Below are 21761 nucleotides of genomic sequence, written 5' to 3'. Positions count from 1 at the left end.
GACAGATGCACTCAGGGACAGAAAACACACTTTAAAAGAATAGTGGCACAAGCCTGAAATCCCAGCACTCAGGGAGGCAGAAGCAGGTGGGTCTCTGTGAGTTTGGGACAGCCTCATCTACAGAGTGAGTTCATGACAGCCAAGGCTACACAGAGGAACCCTGTCTCTAAAACAAAAACAAAAACAAAAAGAGTAGAAATTCTGGGCTGCTCTCACAAGTCCTACTAATTGGTGGCTAAATACAACACAAACGTTTCAAAGTCCTAGGGGTAAGACGTTAAAAAATCCTGGTGTCTCGGGCCATGTTCTTTTCAAAGCCTGTAAGCAGAGAGATTCCTTTCTTTGTCTCTTCCTGGTTTTGAATGGCAGCTTTCACTGATTGGCTTCCCTTGACTTGACCTCTCCTCTCTCTCTCTCTCTCTCCTGGAGACACCTTAGTCCACGCCCCTAACCCCAGCTGAGCTTCTTTGAGTAGAAGTTTCCTTTTTAGGAAGCTAGGGCAAGTGTCCTACTGCTTGTGTTCATGGCCTTCCAACCATTTCCATGCCAGGTAGATTAATCAGGGTTCTGCCTCTTTCCCACTCTCCACCCTCTTTTGCCTGAATATGTAGTGTGTATGTTTTTGCATGTGTCCATGTGTGTGGGCACACATGTTGGTGTCTGTGCACACGGCTGCACATGTATGTAGAGGCCCAAGGCTATCAGGAATCATACTCTTTCACCATATTCACTGAGGCAGGGACTCTCAATCAAACCTAGAGCGTGTTGACGTAGATAATGTTGCTGGTCAGCTTGCTCAGGGGGTTCTGGTCTCTTCTTTCTGAGTCTGGAATTATAGGTAGGCCGTCACAATCACCCAGCATTTACATGGTTTCTGAAGATCTGAACTTTGGTCCTCAAGCTTCTGGCAAATGCTTCAACCATTGAACTATCTCCCCAGGCCCTGAGGACCCTCTAGAGAAGCATATAATGAAATACAGACAGACAGACATGAAACTGGCTTACTCAGTCAGATTCTGGATGGTCCCATGGTGGCAATCTACAGACCAGAGAGCTAGGGAAACTAGGAGATGCTCAGTCCTAGAAGCCAGATGCCTCAGAAAAAGAAACCACTGAAACTCCTGAGATGCTGGTGTGAGTTCAAGTTCAAAGGTAATAAAGCTGCTCTACTAGTGATGGCACCAACCACGTCCAGGCTCAGTGAGGAGAAATCAAGTTTGCGCTCACTCACTAGCCAGCTGACTCATGCTTTTTTATTTCACCACCAGACACCCATTCAATGGCACCCTCCATTTGCTGACTTAATAGCTATATGACTTTGTAAACACCTCATGGACCCAGTGAAAAAACTAGCCGATCTTTTCTTTTTTTCTTCTTCTTTTTTTTTTTTTTTTTTGTGTGTATGTGTGTGTGTGTGTGTTTGTGTTTTGAAACAGGGTTTCTCTGTGTAGTGCTGGCTGTTCTGGAACTCACTGTTAAACCAGTCTGGACTTAAACAAGATCTGCCTGCCACTGCCTCCCAAGTGCTGGAATTAAAGGTGTGCACCACCACCATAGAAACTTTCTTAAAATGTCTTTTCTAATTTTATGTGTACTCATGTTTTGACTATATGTATGTATGTGCACGTATGTATGTATGTATGTGCAGTCCCTGTAGAAGCCAGAAGGGCATTAGGTTTCCTGGAGCTGGAGTTATAGTTGGAGATGAGCTTCCTGGTGTGTAAGAGCAGCAGACTCAGAATGCTGGGAACTGAGTCTGGGTGCTGTGTAAGAGCAGCAAATGCTCTTAACTGCTGGGCCTTCTTTCTAGCCCCACGCCGTAAACTTTTAACAGAAGTGCTTCTCGAAGGGGGGAAGGAGGAGAAAGCAAGCAAGCAGAGTGGCTCATCCACTGTGGTAATTTTGGTGCCATCTCAAATAATTTTTGTAAAGATGCAGTACAAATAGAATAAACCACAATCAGCCCTAATGATGCCACATCGCTCACACAATCAACACGAGGGGAGCAAGTTGGAAAGGCCTTAAAATGGCTGAGGCGATTAGACCACCATGTGCTTGGTATTCAGGATACCAAAGTAGACGGAGCTGGGTGTGGTGACACACGCCTGTAAGCCCAGCACGCTGAAAGGCAGAGGCAGGTGGATCCCTATGCATTCGAGGCCAGCCTGGTCTACAAAGGGAGTCCAGGACAACCAAGGCTACACAGAGAAACCCTGTCTCAAAAAAAAAAAAAAAAGAAAGAAAGAAAGAAAGAAAGAAAGAAAGAAAAGAAAAAGACATACATTTGTTTTAATGTACTTTATTCATTTAAAAAGTGGACCTAATATGGTTCAATTTTTATTCTAAATATGAAGATGTAGGGCATAGTAACTAGTCTGAGGGCATGTACATTCTAGTTAAAGTAAACGAGGCATTAATAAATACTTTCATTTTCAATTTTTGTGGAAAACTAGATGAGTAGAATGTTAGGTACTTACAATTAGAAAAATCATTTGTTGCTATGGTCACCATGCAGGTGCTGCGAATCAAACCCAGGACCTCTGGAAAAGCAGTCAGTTCTCTTAACTACTGAACCATTCCTCCAGCCCTAAAACATGATATATTCTTATTATTATATCAACAGATGCCCTCCCACAAGATATGACCTCGTTTTCAAAAATTCTAGGTTTTGCTTCAATAGCTTATTACTGCTTCTTCATCTCCATCTTCATCTTTACTTCTGCGTCTATGGAACATGGGATGCAGAACTAGGTGGATAAATTCCAATCCAGTCTAATTCTTGGGAAGTTCAGACTCCCTGTTTTTATTCCAGGATTCTGCAATGCTTTGTTTCTTAATGTTATTTTTCCTGGTATTATTTATTTTTTTACATTTCTTTTTTTTTAATTCTCCTTCTTTGCCTTTACCAGATAATCTAAGAGAAATATTAATATTCCTATTTCATAGCTTTTACTCTGCTATTGAATTCCTCCCAGACCAATGACTTAATTTCTGCACATCTGTGTTTAACATAGAAATTTACTGAAGATGAATGGGGTTCAATTTAGCTTTCTTTCTCAACCTAGAAAAGCAACAGAAGTGGGGAGAGGCAACCCCCTGATTTGAGAACTTTATAAGACAGCTTCATTATTTTGATATGAATTCCCTAGACATTAGACTCAGACATATTCAAATATAAGGGCAAATGCACTCCAAAGATAAATATAAATTACTTTGCAATTACTCAACTTCTGCCTCTTTTAATACAGACAATTGCGTTGACATATTTTACACAGTGTAAAGGGATACAAATTTTGGCTAGCAATTAACTTTTTATATAACTATGAGATATTGTAGCCCAAAGAGATAGGGTATAGACTTATTAATAATTCTTTTTAAATGTTACATTTAAAATTGGGTCATAATTAGTGATTCTTGAAAAAATCCCCAGCTAATTTTAATGCCCTAGCTTAAATAATGCTTGAACACAATGGCTTCATCTTGAAAATTTGACAACCAAATTGATACTAATTAAAGCAACTTGGGCAATTTTCCTAGGGCGCTAAAACAAAAATGGAATCTGAAGCTCGGAAACAAATTAGTGTCTGTCATAAAATCAGGTGATTAGGAGATTTTAAAAGCAACACATGTAACAGCATAGAACAGAAGTTCTTCAGGGCATAAAAACAAGAGGCTGTTTACAGAGCCGCAGCTTGCAGCTTTGTCCTGAGCTCTACTGGGAGCTGAGTCCCTGGTGGATCAGGAGGAAAAACTGACCTAGTTACAGGATTGTATCACAGGGTAGCAAGCCAGAGTTCATATGGCAAATTCACCAACTCAGATTGGCAATGATTTTGCTTTAGTGGGCCTGGATAGACAAAAATAGGAGATCAAGAAAGGCCAGAAATTTGGGATTTCAGAAGCAGAAGCCTAACAAAAGCTTCTGTTTGTGGGTCCCTGGATTCAATCCCTCAAGAGCAGGCTCCTAGCATCCTCTTCCACCTGCCTTTGTTTCACTATTCCTATCCCAATAGGGAGCTGACTTCCTGTGGAGAGCCACTGCTTTGTCCAGCTGCTTTGTTATTGAGCTCTCAGCAGAAAGACATGTTTTCACCCTGGCCTTCACCTGGAAAACCTGGATGTTTTGCCAAGTTCACCTCCTTTTGTTTGAGACAGCAAAAAGGATGTCTTGTCAAGCTCATACCTTTGTTTGTGTGAGGATCACACAGATGTGTGGTCAAGGTAAACAAGTTTGACTTGTCTATGAACCCATTCATTGTACTGAGGTGCTCTGCTCTGAGTAGGGGATTATTGGAATAAACCAGTGTGACTAGTTTCTACTGGAGCCCTCTTGAACAGATCCCATGTGTAGTGTGTTGATTTATTAATTTTCTTTCAATCCTTACTCTTGATTGAAGAACTGTTTGACTCTGCTGGTGGGCTCCAGCAACTTCTGAACAATGAACTGAGGTGGAAATCCCATAAACATGTCCAGGGATAAAATGGAGGGATAAGAAGACATGTGAAAAGTCAGATGACGTAGTTCCTTTCCCCTGAAAAAAGTGACTCAAGGGAGAAAGGGTTTATTTTAGCTTACAGGTCAAGGTATACTCCATCACAGTGGGAAAGTCAAGCCAGGAGGAGCCTGAGGCAGCTAGTTACAATGACTGACTTTCAAGAAGCAGAGAGCAATGAATGCCTCTTAGGGCTTAGCTCACTTTCTCCATCCCAGGATTCTCTGCCGGGGGAGTAGTGCTGCCAACAGCTATGATGTGCCTTGGAGCATCAATTAAGGTAATCAAGATAATCCCACAGTCATGCCCAGAGGGTCCTCTGCCTGTTGATTCTAGATATTGTACGTGGACAATTAACCTCACAATCTCCCCAGGTACACAAAACTTACTCCTAGATCAGAAAAATTAATCTCATGTTTCAGCAGCTCTGGTTTCAACTGATAAAACACTTCCGACTTAGGAAGAAAGACCAATGGCGGCAAGACGGTCAGAAAAAAAAAAAAAAAAAAAGCAAGGGAAGGGACACTTGTGATCCAAACTCCCCCACACTCCTAAAGAGTTCCGTCACACTTTGTTGCTTGCCTCTTAATTATATGTCACTCCTTCTACAGAGGTCATGGCACGTGTAGCTAACTTTGCTTTTCTACATTCTAGGCATTTCACTTTCCTTAGTAAAATAATTACTACATGGCTTTAATCAGTGCTACATTTCTAAGAATTACTTTTATACAATATATGCTTAACTCTATTCATTCATGGACAGTCTTTCTCTTTACCACAACTCACTTTAATATGCTTAAAGTAAACGACTGACATCACCATTGATTGGTCCAATTTAGACCACAAGAGAGCTCATAGTCTCTTTAGAGGTTTCAGTCTTACATGTTATCTTTGCTCTTTAGAGACAAAAAATTTCTCAGGGATCACTTATATTTTCAGAAGCCACTTTCTTTTCATGGGCTCACACACAAAATGTGACAAGTCACTATTTTAACACTAGCATTAATTTGACAGGGTTGTCCTCTTTACACTGTCACATAAAATTATTTCCATTCCCAAGAAATATTGTTGTTTTCCTTGAAACTGTATAATCTTTGGATGAAGAGATGGCTATGGTTAAGTCCACTGGCTGTTCTTCCAGAGGACCCATGTTCAATCCCAAGCACCAGCATGGTAACTTACAAATGTCAAATCCAGCACCAGAGGATCTGATGACCTCTTTTGGTCTCATTAGGTACTGCATACATTAGGTGCACTTAAATCACACAGGTAAAATGTCCATATGTATACAGATCTTTAAAAATTAATATAAAAATGTATATTCTGTTCAGAATTTTTTCCAGAAGTTTTGTAACATTCCCTAATTGAATTCAATAAAATTCTAACCGGATCAAAATATTCTGGCATTCAAAAGTGGTCTAAACTGGAGAGAAAATGATCTTTATGATCTATCCACGGTTAAGAACTAAATGAAGAAACATCTCAGGAAAAACAAAAAAGCTGAATATAACAACATGTTTAGGTAATTACGAGTGAACTAGTTTATCTGGAGGTGTTTTGCCTGCATGTATGTCTGTGGTCGGATCCCCTGGAACTGTGGTGAGCTGCCATGTGGCTGCTGGGAATTGAACCCAGGTCCTCTGGAAGAACAACCAGTGCTCTTAACCACTGAGCCATCTCTCCAGCCCATGAAGACATTTTAGTTATCCAAGTACTACAGCACAAGACTTCACATTGACAAAAAAAAAAAAAAGGAAACATTTACAGCAGCACTGTTCACAACAGTCAAAAGATGGAAACAACGGTGCTGTCCATCAACTGATAAGTGTATAAATAAAATGTGGTAGAGCCACATAAACAAATATTACTCCTCCATAAAAAGCAATGGAATACTGACTGATAACGTGGTACAATGTGGATGAACCTTAAAGACAATGTTAAGTGAAATAAAACAGACACAAAAAGCCAGCCAAATTTTGTATGATTTCATTTATTTGCAATATCTAGGATGAGCAAGTGCACAAAAATAATTGGCAGTTGTCAAATGATGAAGTAAAAGGCTCCTAAGAAGAAACTTCTGTGGGCATGGAGTTCCTTTCCAAGGTGATTTGAAAATTGTGGAAGTAGATCGTAGAGATTATTCTTATTGTAAATATACTGTTGTATATTGTAAATATACTTAATGTATAGATTATAAATATACTTAATTGTAAATATTGCAAATTTACTTAATGCTGTTGATTACTTTAAAATAGTTAGTTACTTTTAAATGGTAAATTAGTACGTTATTTTTATTCCATAGTCTCAGTGTTTGGATCCTCCCAAAGTATATGTTGAAAGCTAACCCCCACTGCAATGGAACTAAAGGCCTTGAGAGAGGTGATTAGCTTCGAGGGCTCATGAATGGTGCTGGGATTCCTATAAAACAGGTTGAGAGGACTTGTTCACTCTTCCACGCTAGTGTACCATCTCTTAAACAGAATCTCAGTCAGACACTGGATTTGTTTGTACCTAAATCTCAGCCCCCAGAACTGGTAGTGATGCAGCATTTTTATTGTTTATGAACCACAGTCTAAGACATTTTGTTTTGGTTGATTGGTTGGTTGGTTTGTTTGTTCGTTGGTTGGTTGGTTTTTGAGACAGGGTTTCTCTGTGTAGCCCTGGCTATCCTGCAACTCATTCTGTAGACCAGGCTAGCCTTAAGCTCAAGAGATATGCGTCCCCCTGCCTCCTGAGTACTGGGATTAAAGTTGTGCACCACTATCACCAGGCCTGAGACATATGGTTAAAGAAATCTGAACTGATTTACTATAAAACAAAACAATTGCTGAATTAACTGTCCACTGGCCAAAAACGTTAAAGAGGAGAAGCATTGGTATCGGGCAAAGTATAGTTAACTGGGACACTATCAGCACTGAGGTATGTTGGCTGAAGGCTGAGATGACTTACAGCAGGACGTGAAATGGCCATATTGAACAAGGGCAGACAAGGAAGCCCAACCAGGTTGGTACTGGCGACATCTGAGAAACTAAGTAAGATGGTGGGATTTAGAGCTACATCATTCACCATAGACGGTGAGGAAAATATCCAACTTTGCAAACTGTTGAAACTTCTACCAGCTGTCAACAGGGATGACATATCAATGAAAATAAGTAGCATAGTTAGACTGATGCATGTAACAGTTAAGGAATATGGATTCAGGGACAATGAGTTTCTACGGCTAATGGTAACATGGATTGATGCTGTAGATGAGGACGAAAAGCAGAGAACAACTAAGCAGTTAAAAGATGAGGGAAAGCCACAGGGTCCCCTTATCAGCATATGAAGTGGAGCTCTGTTTCCAGTGGCAGGAGAGCAGAGGAAACTTACAGCTAAACCCAAAACTTAACTGTTGACGACATTCTCTCCAGAAACTGTTCAACTTCCAAACAAGAAAACTGTATTCTACTTCAGTAGAGTCTCTATGAGTAGTGAATGTGACACTTGGGATATTTGGGTTGATGTCCCTGGGAATCCTGAATTCTGAGATTTACCTAAAACATATGAGTCTGCTGAAGTAGTCAACCCTCCCTATTGAGAACTACACTTCCAACTGCTTTAAGAAAATACACCTCTTCTTTATAGGACAGTATAAAAAAATGAGGTAAGTACTTCAAGGCAGATTCCAATGAAGGTCAGAACATAATTGGGGTGGGGGGATATAAGGACCCAATAAGAAGACAAGAACACGCACAGCTCAGCCAGGGGTCCTGGAAGAGCAGTCTGCCCAGGACTGAATCTGCAGTGCTTCATCACAGGGGCTAGAACAGAGGACTGGGGATGTGTAAGTTTTTTAAAGTGCAGGATTAACATCCGTAGCAAAGAGCTCAAGAGACTGTGAACTTGCTAACTAGGTGTTATATAGAAGCAGGGTAAAAGAAAAAAGCTAATCAAAATGTCAGGAGTCCTGTGACAAGTGACAACAGCTCAAGAAAGATATACCATGCAAGGCAACACCAAACACATATACTACAACCCGCCCCATAATCGTGTGCCATGGAATGTGAGGATAGCCATAAGGGATATGCTGGAAAAAGAAAAAAAAAACAGGCTTTGGGAGGAAGCGTTATGTTGGTTCTGCTGGTAGGAAAGACCTACCACAATACTGTTTCACTTACAGCAGTGGGTATGAGTCTGTGTCATCCATATGGACAAATATTAAACTGGATAAAAGCTAAGCCTGGCAGCAAAAGGTTCTGACCCACAGCCAGCTATGGAGACGTTAACATGATGGCCTGGAGTTATAGAAGGTCAAAGAATTCATTCAAGTCTGATCAATGTAAAAAAAAGATGAGGTTTTTATTTTGTTTTGTTTTTTGTTTTAAGCACAGTGTGAAGGAAACAAGCTGTGGGGTTTTTACTTGTGAATGTCTCATTTTTCAGTTCCTATCATACATATAAGGGCAGATCGATGGGTGGATGTTTTACTCTGCATGACAGGGTGGTCAGTAGTGATTAATTTTGATTGGTGGAATTCAGTCCTGCTAGTCCTATAATCTTTTGGATTTAAGATTTCAGGTTTGAAAACCTGGGACCACTGGTCCAAGTTCAAGACTCCATAAAACAAGAGGGAGGGGAGGGAAGAGAAGGGGAATATGAATCTGGAATGGCTACCTGCTCTAACTTGCCCCCAGTTGCTGGTCACATGTTAAACAGTTCCCCGATGCTGGTGCCATAGAGAAGCAGGCAGGTGAAGGTGAGGTGGGATCTAGTAGAAAGACTTTTGGTCACTGAGGTATGTCACTGAGGGGTGAACAGGACTCCGACTCCCAGGCTCTTATTCTCTCCTTTGGTATCCCAGGAATGAGGAGGGAAGCTTTGTTCCATCACCGACTCCACCATGATGTGCTGCCTACATAACCTATCAGAAGCATTGGGGCCAACCAAATACAACTTAGGGTTTTCAAAACTATGAACTAATAAAGCTTTCCCTTTCAAAAGCTAAGTATCAAAACCGGGCATGTGGCACATGCCTGTAATCCCAGCACTTGGGAGGCAGAAGCAGATGGATTTCTGTGAGTTTGAGGCCAGCCTTGTCTATAAAGTTGAGGTCAGGACAGCCAAGGCTACACACAGAAACCCTGTCTCAAAAGTTGAATATCTCAGGTACTTGTTATAGCAAGGAAAAAGTAATCAACAAGACCTATCAAAGAATCCTGGTTAGGATAAATAAGAGTAACAAAAATAAAGCCACCAGGAATCATCATATGTAAAGTGCTAAAAATATAAGATAAAGGCAGCCAGATATGAGAAGAAATTTTATAAACAGAAAAGTGCAGATCAAAGTTAGACAACTAATCATCAATTATGTGAGTTACAAACAATGGAAAGAAAACAGCAGAGTGCTGGAAAGAAAGTTAGCCAAAGTAGAATTTTATATCTTGTGGAGCTGCTTTTCTAATGAGGAAAACTAATGGAAGAAAAGGCATTAGCACTATACCTGTACTTCTTCAGGACTGGTGAGATGGCTATGGGGTAAAGGCACTTGCTGCACTAGATCCCTAGAGCTCATACAAAAAGAGCCAGGCAACATGGCACTCCCATGTAGACCCAGCACTGGTGAGACAGGTAGATCCCTAAGGCTTATTGGCCTTAGAGTTTAGTCAACTTGGTGAGTGCCAGATCAGTGAGAAATCCTGTCTCAAAACAAGACAAAACAAACAAAAAACAAAGTGGAGCCAATAAGATGGCTTCGTAAGTAAAGGCATTTGACACCAGACCTGGCAACCTGAATTTGATCCCGGAGACTCACATGATGGGAGCAGAGAACCAGCCCTTAGAAGCTATCCATCATGCATGCACTTAAACAAACAAAAGTCATTTAAAAATAAACAAACACAAGGCAGTACCTTGTGAAATTTCACAGTACCTGAGAAATGACAGCCGAGGTTAATCTCTGGCCTCTTACAGGCAGACACACAAAACTAAAATAGCAGTATTGTGTTTGAATTCACAACACATGCAAGGGTGAAAGGCGTAAGAGGGAAGGATTGGGAGTATCCTGCCATGAAGCTCAGGATTATAACAGCGCAGTATTACACGGTTGAAGACAGTGATGCAGTAAACAACTAAAAAATTAAAAAGAATAAACAAAAGTAGAAATAAAACTGCATTTCAGAAAGCAATTTAATAGTAAAATTACAAACAACAACAACAAAATTAAAAAAAACTAGTTAGATAGCAAACAACAAGCAAGATCCTGGACTTAAATTAGTCATTGGTAAATATTGTAAACCATCCAAAAAGATTTAACAAAGAAATTTTAGATTTTGTTCGAAATCAGACCTATTGAGATGGATAATGGCGTAGCCACTACAGAAAACAGTTTGGTGGTCCCTCAGAAAGTTAAAAATAGACTTGCCCCATGACACAGCTGCTCCATTCCTGGGTATTTGCCCAAGAGAGCTGAAAATGTTCACTCACATATTGAGCCAGGTGTGGTAGGACATATATTTAATTCCAGCACCAGACAGGCAGACACAGAGTGAGTTCTAGGCCAGCCTGGTCTACACAGTGAGTTCTACACAGAGGCCCTGTCTCAAACAGCAACAACAACAAACCCCCACGTGTTTTGTGGTGGTTTGAATGAGAATGGCCCCATTGGCGCATGTATTTGAATGCAGCCATCTTGCTGGCAGAACTACTTTGGAAGGTTTAGGACTTGTGTCCTTGCTGGAGAAGGTGTATCGCAGGGGGCAGTGGGCTCTGAGGTGTCAAAAGCCTATGCCATTCCCAGTGAGCTCCCTGCCTGTGGCTTATGGGTCAAGATGCGAGCTCTCAGCTACTGTTCCAGCACCATAACTGCCTGCCTGCTGCCATTCTCTCTGCCACAATGCTCAGGCACTCTAACCCTCTGGAACTGTAAGTCCCCAATAAACTCCTTTTTTTCTGTAAGTTGTCTTGGTCATAGTGTCTTATCATAGCAATAGGAAAGTAACTAAGACAATGTTTATATAAAAAGTTGTACACAAACACATTAGCAGCATTATTTATAATAACCAGAAAGTAAAAACAAATCAAATAAAAAAAACAAATCAAATACTTATCAAGTAATGAATTTCAAAGTAAAATATCATGTATATCCATGCAACAGACTATTATTCAGGCATAAAAAAATTAAATAATACAGGCTATGGGATGTACATAAAAACATGATAAAGATATATTTTCCAAGATCAGCTAAATAAATTAAATAGTCATAACTGGATGTTTACATGTAGAAAAATGTAAAGAGAGGCATATTTCTCACCCTGCACCAAACTAAAGTTCAAGTGGATCAAGGATCTCAACATAAAACCAGACACATTAAATCTACTAGAAGAAAAAGTAGGGAAGAGCCTTGAACTCACTGGCACAGGAGACAGCTTTCTGAACAGAACAGCAAGCAACAGCTCAGGGTCTAAGATCAAAAATCAATAAATGGGACTTCATGAAACTGAAAAGCTTCTGTAAAGCAAAGAACACTGTCAACAGAACAAAATGACAGTCTATACACTGGGAAAAGATTTTCACCAACCCTACATCCAACAGAGGGCTAATATCCAAAAGATATAAAGAACTCAAGAAATTAAACACTAATAAACCAAATAATCCAATTAAAAATGGGCTACAGAGTTAAACAGAGAATTATCAATAGAGGAATATCAAATGGCAGAGAAACGTTTAAAGAAATGCTCAACATCCTTGGCTGTCAGCGCAACGCAAATCAAAATGACCCTGAGATTCCACCTTACACCCATCAGAATAGCAAAGATCAAAACCTCAAGTGACAGCACATGTCGGCGAGGGTGTAGAGAAAGGGGAACACTCCTCCATTGCTAGTGGGAGTGCAAACTTGTACAACAACTTTGGAAATCAACTGACTCTTTCTCAGAAAATTGGGTGCTACCTCAACCAAAGAATGGATTCAGCAGTTTACACAATGGAATACTACTCAGCTATTAAAAACAAGGAAATCATGAAATTTGCAAGATATGGATGGAACTAGAAAAAAAGATCATTCTGAGTGAGGTTAACCCAGACCCAGAAAGTCACACGTAGTATATTCTCAATTGTAAGTGGATATTAGCCATTAAATACAGGAAAATCATACTACAATCCACAGACCTAAAGAAGCTAAATAACAAGGAGGATCACAGGGAGGATGCTTAATTCTCATTCAGAAGGACAGATAGAATAGACACCAGAAGTGGTTAAAGAGAGGGAACAGGATGGGAGCCTACCAGAGATGCCCTCTGAAAGTGTTCACCCAGCAGGGGATCAAAGCAGATGCTAAGACTCACAGCCAAACTTTGGGCAGAACACTGGGAGTCCTTTGGAAGAGTGGGGGGACAGAATGACCCAGAGGGGACAGGAATTCCACAAGGAGAGCAACAAATCTGAGCCTAGGAGGGCCTGCAGAGACTGATGCACCCACCAAAGACCATGCATGGACAGGCCCTAGACCTCCTGGAGCAGGGGTTGTCTCTGACATGGGCTCTGTCACCCACTCTTCGATCACTTCCCTCTGGTGGAGGGGCATTGCCAGGCCACAGAGGAAGAGGATGCAGGCAGTCCTGATGAGACTTGATAGGCTGGGGTCAGATAGTAAGAGAGGAGGGATTCCCCTTTCAGAGAACTAGGGGAGGGCAATAGGGGGAAGAGGAAGGAGGGTGGGACTGGGAGGAGACAAGGGAGGAGGCTACAATCAGAATCTAAAGCCAATAAATTATAAAAAATAAAAAAAAAATTAAAAACATGATAAATACAATAAATTACATATTGTATGTTATATTTATTTGAAATAAATAGAGTATGCAAATACATAGAAATAAGAGATAGACTAACAGCTATAGAGGGGCTAGAGAGGAAGGAAAAATAATACTGACTACTAAAAGGAAATGTTCTGGGGTTAAAATGAAACGAACTTTTTATAATACTGTTAATGGTCTAAAAGTCACTAACTTACATGGTAACAATGGCAAATTATATATTATATGAATAGTATCTCAATTTAAGAGATCATATCTTCATAAATCTAGAAATAAATCTGATAAAAGACATCCAAGATCAATAAACAAAACTATACAATGCTCCAGGGAAATTAGAGAAGATGAAGGCAAGCGGATCCTATCAGGAGACTATATTCATGGAGTTGGAAACTCAATATTGCAAAAATGTCAATTCCACCAGAAGTAACTTTTTTCTTTCTTTAGACTTTCGTCTTCGTGTGTATGTGTATGTGTATGTGTGTGTGCTTCATGTGCACACATATGTATGGAGATTTGTAGAGGCTAGATGAGTGTGTTGTAGCCCCTGGAACTGAAGTTATAAGTGGTAGCGAGCTGTCTAAGCTGTGTGTTGAGAATTGAACTCAGGACCTCTGGAAGAGTAGTAAGCTCTCCTGGACAATAGGCTATCTCTCTACTCTCCCCCGCCCCAATACGTGGTTTCTTTATTCGGTTCCAATTGAGATGAGTAGATTTTTTTGTGTACATTTATTAAGAAATTGTAAAATTTATATGGAAATGCAAATGACCTATCGTAGTCCAGAAATTCTGGAAAGGCTTACTGTATCAGACATCAAGACTTACCCCAAGGCCATAATATTTCACATGGGCAAGTATTACTGCAATGATAAAAGGCAGAAAGCAGTCCCAAACAGGCCAACTCATAAACAGTAACCTATTATGTAATAAAAGTACCATGGCAATTTACAGTGACTGGGTATTTTTTCAGCAGACGGTGCCATCACTATTCTCGGGGATTAAATTTCCATCACACCAACTCTGAAAGATTACAGCCCCTGTTGCATAAAATTACAAAAATTACTCCAGTTAGATGTCATGCGTGAGCATGGGGTGGGGAAGTAATATTCCAGAAGAGTTGGTAAATCTTTTCTGTAATGGACCACGTTCAAATGACATTCGGCCATATGGTCTTTGGACTGTTAGCATATAAAGCAGCCACACACAGCTCAGAAGTGAAAGAGAATTGCTGTGCTCCCTTACAGATTTATTTACAAAAGTAACAGCCAGCCACATGGCTCCTACACCTCTGACTTACTCTACGGACTAAGCATGCATCAAGTCCTTTAATAAGATACCACCAAAAGCATGAGCTGTGAAAGACTGATAAACTGAAAGTGTGTCGTGTTTCAAAAGTTATCATTACAGAGTTTGGTTTCCAGCACCCACACCAGGTGGCTCACGACCATTTGTAAATCCAGCTCCAGAGGAGCCCACACCTTTACCTCTGTGGGAATCTGCCCTTGAGTACACATTCCCATATACAAACACATATACCTATACATAATAAAAAAAATTGGTAAAAATAAATCTTTTGAGAGACCTCATCAAGAGAAGAACAGTTTAGTAAAAAGTATTTGCTATGCATGTAAATACACACATATCTTGTATGTTGCAAACATATCCAATAAATAAGCTCACATCTGAACATTCCTACAAATCCATAGAAAGGCAAACAAAACAATAATTAGCTAAAAGAAAAGATGTTTTACTAGGGAAAAGCCAACATAAACAGAAGTACATGATTCTCATGACTAGTCAACATGAAGATATAAGGTAAAATGACAATATTAGTCTCCATCCAAAATAATGACATAAGCAATCAAAATGGACAACATGAAGCAGTAGCCAATCCAGGGACTAGTTTAACCACTGATGCCCTGCATTACTACTGCTATCAGCGCCCTTCTAAAGGACTCCCAAGGGACCAAGGTCACCCCTCCTGCAGCTGCTGTCAGATCCCTGAGTCAGTCCATTACCTTATAGTTGGAAGAATGGCAGAAGGACAAGCAAGCGTTTACTGAGAGGTAAAGCAGCAGCAGATGAAGGACAGGAGAGATGTGTCGGCGAGCAGCAGTTTGGATGTAGTTTTAATATCGTGGGGGATGGGCCAGTTTGGTCCTCCCCATGTGTAAATTAGGCATGGAATTGTGATGCATACTCTTAGTTAATCTGAGTGTATACAGGGGATTCTCATTATTTGGTAGGTCAGAATGAAAGAATGTAGACTCTGTAGGAAAAAGATCTTCCCAAAACTCTAAGAAGTGGAAGGGGAGAATATCCAGAAGTAAAAAGAACAGAGACTGGTGGTTAGTAGACATTTTGATGAGTTGGGGCTCACTAACTGTACAGAGTTCACACTTCAGTGTTCTCAGGATTGAATATATATATATATATATATATATATATATATATATATATATATATTCTCTTACTAGCTTCTTGAGCTATATACATAGTTTATTTCTATTCATTTTTTGTTGTTATTGTTATAAGACCCTCATGACCTGCAAACCATAAAATAAATAAATAAATAACACCGAGACCTTTTGATATTTTAAAACTTAGGCCTTATCTGGGCAGACTCTCAATTAGTTCATCTAAGTTAACCCAAATGCCTAGCCCCAACTCACCATGTGGCTAGCTATACCTTCCAGGCCTGTAGTCACATCTGTCTCCTCTCATGTTCCCTGGCAAAAGACCTTTTTATTTCTTCTTCTCAGCCCCACTCTCCCTATCAGAAAGACCCTCCTTCCTTGAATTTTCATGCTTCTGATTCCCAAAAGCTGGAATTTGAGGTACCATGTCTGTCTATAAAGCTTTAGCTATTTCTTCATTTGTTTATTAGTTGTACTAGTTACTTTTCTATTGCTGTGATAAAATACCACGACCAAGGCAATTTAAAGCAGGAGTTTATTTCAGCCTATGGTTCCAGGGTATTAACAGTCTGCCATGACAGGGAAGTATGGTGACGAGCAACAGGTCTGACAGCTGAAGAGGAAGCTAAAGACTCATATCTCGAACCACAAGCAAGAAGCAGAGAACACAAGCTTGTAACGGCACAAAGCTTTGAAACCTCAATGCCCCCCTTACCTCCTCCCATGGCACACTTCCTCCAGCAAGATCACACCTCTAAGACCTAAACCAAGTAGAGACAAAGTACAAATACCAGAGCCCTTGGGGGACATTCTCGTTCAAATCACTACAGTGTTTTTATGATATAACGTTTCGTTCTGTAGCCTAGCCTGACATGAAACTCATGTTTCATATTGCCCAGGTTTGGCTCGAGTCTAGGTAATATCCTTCCTCAGCTTTCCAGGTGCTGAGATTAAAGGCATGAGCACCATACCTAGCTCTTATTGTTTTTGTTTTTGTTTTTTATTAATTCCAAATTTTATTGCAGTGTAATCAAAGACTTTAATCTAAATGAGTTCTTATCTGGAACTTTATCAACATCTTCTTTGTGTTTTAGCAAGCTGGTTAATGTTTCAGATGTGTTTGAAGAGACTAGACATTCACTCTTTATTGTGGACTATAAGTCCTTTACTTAAGTAAGCTGCTTGGTTGCGTTGTTCAAATTCTGTCACTCCAACAGTTCTCCTCTCTGATCTGCTGGTTTCTGAGGTTTGTGTTAGTTTTCCAAAAGTTATGAAGGTTTTTGTTCTTGTATTTCTGAAAATTTTTACTGTACATATTCTGCGATAAACATCGCTGCTAGTAAAACTTCTCATAAAATTTATTTTCATCAGTAAGAATGTCGTTTTGGTTTTTTTGTTTTGTTTTGTTTTGTTTTTTTCATTCAATTTGTTTGTTTCATCTAACCCTGTTGCCTTGTTTCTTTTCTTCCGGCAGTGACTACATATTTCAATGTATGCTATTTTACTTTAAGCAGCCATTCAAATGAACATTTGCCCACTCTTAGTTCTACACAGTTCACTGAACTTCTATACAGTTAGAGTGGCCATTCTGAAGCCGTGGGGCTTTGCTTAGGGTTTTACATTTTCACTATCAGTTACATGTTGATGCACTTAACTACCACAAGAAAAATAACAGCAAACTATGACTGCATTGAAATAGACTAAAAAAACTTTAAATAATTTAATTGTATTGTATTAATTGTATTTTATGTCCACTGGTGTAAGTGCATCAGACCACCTGGAACTGGAGTTATAGACAGTTGTGAGAAGCCATGTGGGTGCTGGGAGTTGAACCCAGGTCCTTTGGAAGAGCAGACCGTGCTCTTAACCACTGAGCTGTCTCTCCAGCCCCTCAAAAAGCTTTTTTTTTAAGTTATTTTTTATGTGTATGAGTATTTTGCCTGAATGTGTATATGTACACTTTGTGTCTGCTGGTGTCCACAAAGGTCAGAAGAGGATGTTCGGTCTCCTGGAACTGGAGTTTCAGACAGCTGTGAGCCACCATACAGTTGCTGGGAACTGACCCCCAGTCCTCTGAAAGAGCAGTAAGTATTCTTAAACCATGGAGCCATCTTTCGAGCCCCTCATAGACTGTAATGTAAATAACATTATTTACATTCTAAATAGAATAGCTAGATATGTTGCTATTCTTTTACCAAATTTTAAATTATTTCCTTTTATTGAAGAAATTTCATCCATTTTCACTGAATGACAGATTGATTTTTCTCTTCCACTAATAGTCTGTGTTTATACTTTCAGAACTTATATCTGTTCATCATAGCTTTATTCTGACACTCTTCCATTGCAATCATCAAGACTAGGAGTTGGTCTGTTCCTTCCTTTTGTAAACAAAGTTTTATTAGAACACAGACACACTGTTCAGGTACTAATTTATCTATGACAGCTTTCACAGTTGTGATGAAAGACCGTATGGATCATAAAACTGAAATAATTACTGTTTGGCTTTTTGTTCTGTTTTGTTTTTTTGAGACATGGTTTCTCTGTGAAATGCTGGCTGTCCTGGGACTTGCTTTGTAGGCCAGGCTGACCTTGAACTCACAGATATCTGCCTGCCTCTGCCTCCCAGAGTGCTGGGATTACAGGTGTGGGCCACTGCACCGGGATACTGCCTAGCTTTTTATTGAAGCAGATCTGTAAACATCTAATCCAGATTTTCATTTTAATCACATTATAGCTACACAACTACAAATTAACTAATTTTCTCCCTCTCCATTTATTCTTGAACTTTGTCTTCAGTCTTTTTTGGACTCTTATTTTGTTGACATGTATCACATAGTATTTGTTTCAAAGAATTCTATTGTTGGTACATATCTATTAAGATTTTTATTTGAAAAAGAACATTTCAGGGGCTGAAAAAACAATGGCCTAGCATCCAAGAATAGTTGCTGCTCTTCCAGAGGACCCAAGTTCAATTCCTAGCATCCACACCTGGCAACCCACAACTTCCTGGATCTGTGACTCCAGAATCTGAGGTCTTCTTCTAACATCTGTGAGCATTCATACTTATGGTGTACTCTCACATAGACATGCAAATGAGAACAAAATTTTTAAAAATTGAAATAGAGTCCATGTAGGCTCTGGCTGCCCTAGAACTTGCTGTAGACCAGGCTGGCCTTAGACAAAGAGATCTCCCTGCCTCTGCCTTCTGAGTGCTGGGACTAAAGGTGTGTGCCACCATAGTAGACAAAAAAACACATGGTAGTACATGCTTATAATCAAGAACTCAGGAGGATGTGGGAAGATGATAGAGAGCTCAAGGCCGGCTTGGCTATATAGGAGAGCCTGTCTCAAAAAAAAGATAAGACTAAAAGAAAGAAAAACATCATGGTTTAAAGCGCGAAAATCACCGCTTCCTGAAGAATACATACAGAAGGAATAGTTGCTTTTTGTGTAATACAGGGATATGGTTTACTTACATACTTATGCTTTTCTTAAGATTATAAATTTATAAAATGATTTCTTACCTTTTCCTTTCATCTGTCAGCTCTTTATGCGCTGCATCTTCTACTTGTTGAACTTGGAGTTTCCATGAGCCAGCATGTTTCTTGTATTCGTCACCTCTGCAGATGAGACTCTCTTTGGCTCTCTGCTTCTGCTTGGAACAGGTGGGCTGGTGGTCTCAGGGAAAGGGACGGTCATGCTGGGAGACAATGTTTATTTGCAGAGGAGCCTACTCTCCTGGAGTCCCGTTACTATCGCTGTCCCTCGCCTTCCAGGATCTGCCAATACATTTTAACCATGGACGTTATGAGTAGATAAAGGGAAGGGAGCTGGCAGTATCTTAATCAGTTCCTCTGCCTATTACTGTAGGACCTGCTCTTCACTAAGTCCCACATTTCCTCTACCTTCTCAGCAGTCTGGAGCCTGTGTTTTTGGTACAAACGTTCTAGCTTGTTTTTCCAAGGTTTGCTATAATCTCCTAAAAATACGTCCATCATTGCTGGCACTTTTTGTTTCCAGATCTGTCACCTAATTAGTTGACTGCCCCCTTTCTGTCTCTCAGTCTTTTCTGTGATCTCCTAAGTGTGTGTTGAGGCAAATTTACTCCAGTCTAAATCATGCTTTAACCTACACAGGATCTTCAATTAAACTCTTTCCGAACACCATGGCGCATCACTTATGAGTGTCATTTTTATTTCCAAACATTTTAAAAGAAACTGCACATCTCTAACGCAGAAAGAAAATTTCAGCCCATCTCCTGAGATTATTTCTGATACGGTTGAAAATCACAAGATGCCTTTCATCGGTTCAGGACTTTCAGAACAAATTGGGTAGTCTGTCAGTTGTCCTTTTTTGAAGTATCCTTTCACAGAGACAGAAGACACTGGTGGCAGAATTGTGATTTCTAACCACTTTCCCCATCTCTAACACTGAGCCGCCATCACTGACATAGTTAACATTTCCAGACAGAAAAAATGAGCTAATAAGTTACCCTGTTTTAGAATTTTATACCCGTCCCTGCCCTATAAATATCTGCCCTACCAATACTGAGCAGCCTGTTTGGAGTCCAGTGGGAACTAAGTTCAACAGTTTTTAACACTGACTAGACAAACCCTTCTTAGAAGAAAGAGCTAGAAAGAACAGGCCTTTACCCCGTATATTTTGGGGGAATGTGACTGGTTGGTCTCAGTCTTCTTTAGGAACTTCAGGAGAAATACTCTGAGTAGCAGAAATACTGGAATCCTGTGAGCGGTCCTTGAAGGTTCTTGAGAAATCTCATCCTGAGAACGGAAGTGGTGCGATGAAGCTCTTTCCCAGTTTCTGTGCCTGCCACACGCGCACGAGGCACAACTCCCAGGAGGTCCGTCACGCAAACTCGGCACTTGTTATCTCTCCCAATACAAACAGAGTATCATCAGCACCCCAGTCCCAGCCGATCAAACGCGTTCATCTCCTCCCCACCCCCGGATTATGTCCCTGTTCACGAAATAAAGCACTCAGTGTACTTGTGGTTTATTTTCGGCTGTAGCACCGGGGAAGGAAAGGGCTCCCCTTTTCCCCGAAAGACTCATCGTTGGACGCCCCTGGAACTGATTGCCGGTCAGTGAACGCGGCAACCGCAGAAAATGCAGGTTGCGGCTCGCTCGTTGGCGGAAGCCGAGCGGCCGCTGCCTGCTCTGCGCAGGCTGCGGTGAGCCCGTAGCCGCTCCTGGGCTAGCCCGAGGCGCTGACCTTTGATCTGGCTCTGGAGCTGAGTTACTCTGCTCGCTGCACCGCTGCACGTCTGCTGCCAAGGGTGGTAGCGCTGCTGGGAAACAGCTCCTCCGTTTGCCAGAGTTCGGCTGCTATTGCCACCTGCCTCGGCTTGGGAACCCCGAGCTCTCGCCGTTTGGTGTCCATGTGGTCCAGGCAGACCACAAACTCACCACCCGGCCTTAGCTTCTCTTGAGCTCTGGTATGAAACTCTATACTACCACACCTGGGTCCACTTTGCTTTTCAATACTCCTGTTTTCATCTTGTCTTCTACCGCTACCCTACTCTTCAATTCCCTTCTCTCCCTGCCAGAAGTAGAAAAGAAAGAAAAAAAAAATCACAAGTATCTGGCTCTTACTATGCATAAAGCATTACAATGGTATTTCAATGAATGGTTTTCATTGAATCCATAATGTAATTGTGTGAGGGAGTTTTTATAATCGCCATTTCTACCATTTGGAAAAAAAGGCAAAAGAAGTAAAGAACTTCTGAAGAGTAGGGTTGAGGTCAGGTGGAATGTTAGCCTCTGACACCCACACAAGCCCCTTCAGAGTGAGCTTCAAGCCTGGCCCATCCGGGAGGAGATCTGTATCCACATGAGAAATTGGACATAGCTGACTGTTTTCTTTGAGAACAATGGCCTGGCCTGCATTCCTTTAGCACTGAGGCTCCAGTCTCAGCACCAGATGTCAGCCTGAAGAGATAAAATCAGCTGAGAAAAGCTGTACAGTGTCACAGAGAAGAACTGTAAGTACACTTAACTAAGTCCTCAGCTCCCCACTATTATACAGATACGCTATCAAGCTTTCTT

General features: G+C 40.7%; 1 protein-coding gene across 5 annotated transcripts in view; it reads right to left on the bottom strand.

The window, feature by feature from the left end:
* Tex9 (testis expressed 9) overlaps nt 1-21761 on the bottom strand; it is a 69617-nt gene that overhangs the window by 41437 nt on the left and 6419 nt on the right. Inside the window, exons 1-2 of one of the 5 annotated variants that reach the window (XM_060384781.1) lie at nt 20349-20619; nt 19221-19475 (exon numbers count right to left, since the gene is read on the bottom strand). The exons of 2 other annotated variants lie outside the window; for them this stretch is intronic. The gene's annotated coding sequence lies outside the window, so the exon portion shown is untranslated. Of the gene's footprint in view, nt 1-19220; nt 19476-20348; nt 20620-21761 lie in introns of those variants that run through there. 2 more of the 5 variants (XM_060384783.1, XM_060384782.1) reach the window with 2 other exon arrangements.

This window comes from Meriones unguiculatus, chromosome 6 (genome assembly GCF_030254825.1).
Source record: "Meriones unguiculatus strain TT.TT164.6M chromosome 6, Bangor_MerUng_6.1, whole genome shotgun sequence".
Taxonomy (NCBI): Eukaryota; Metazoa; Chordata; class Mammalia; order Rodentia; family Muridae; genus Meriones; species Meriones unguiculatus.
This window is presented reverse-complemented; position numbering and strand designations above follow the sequence as displayed.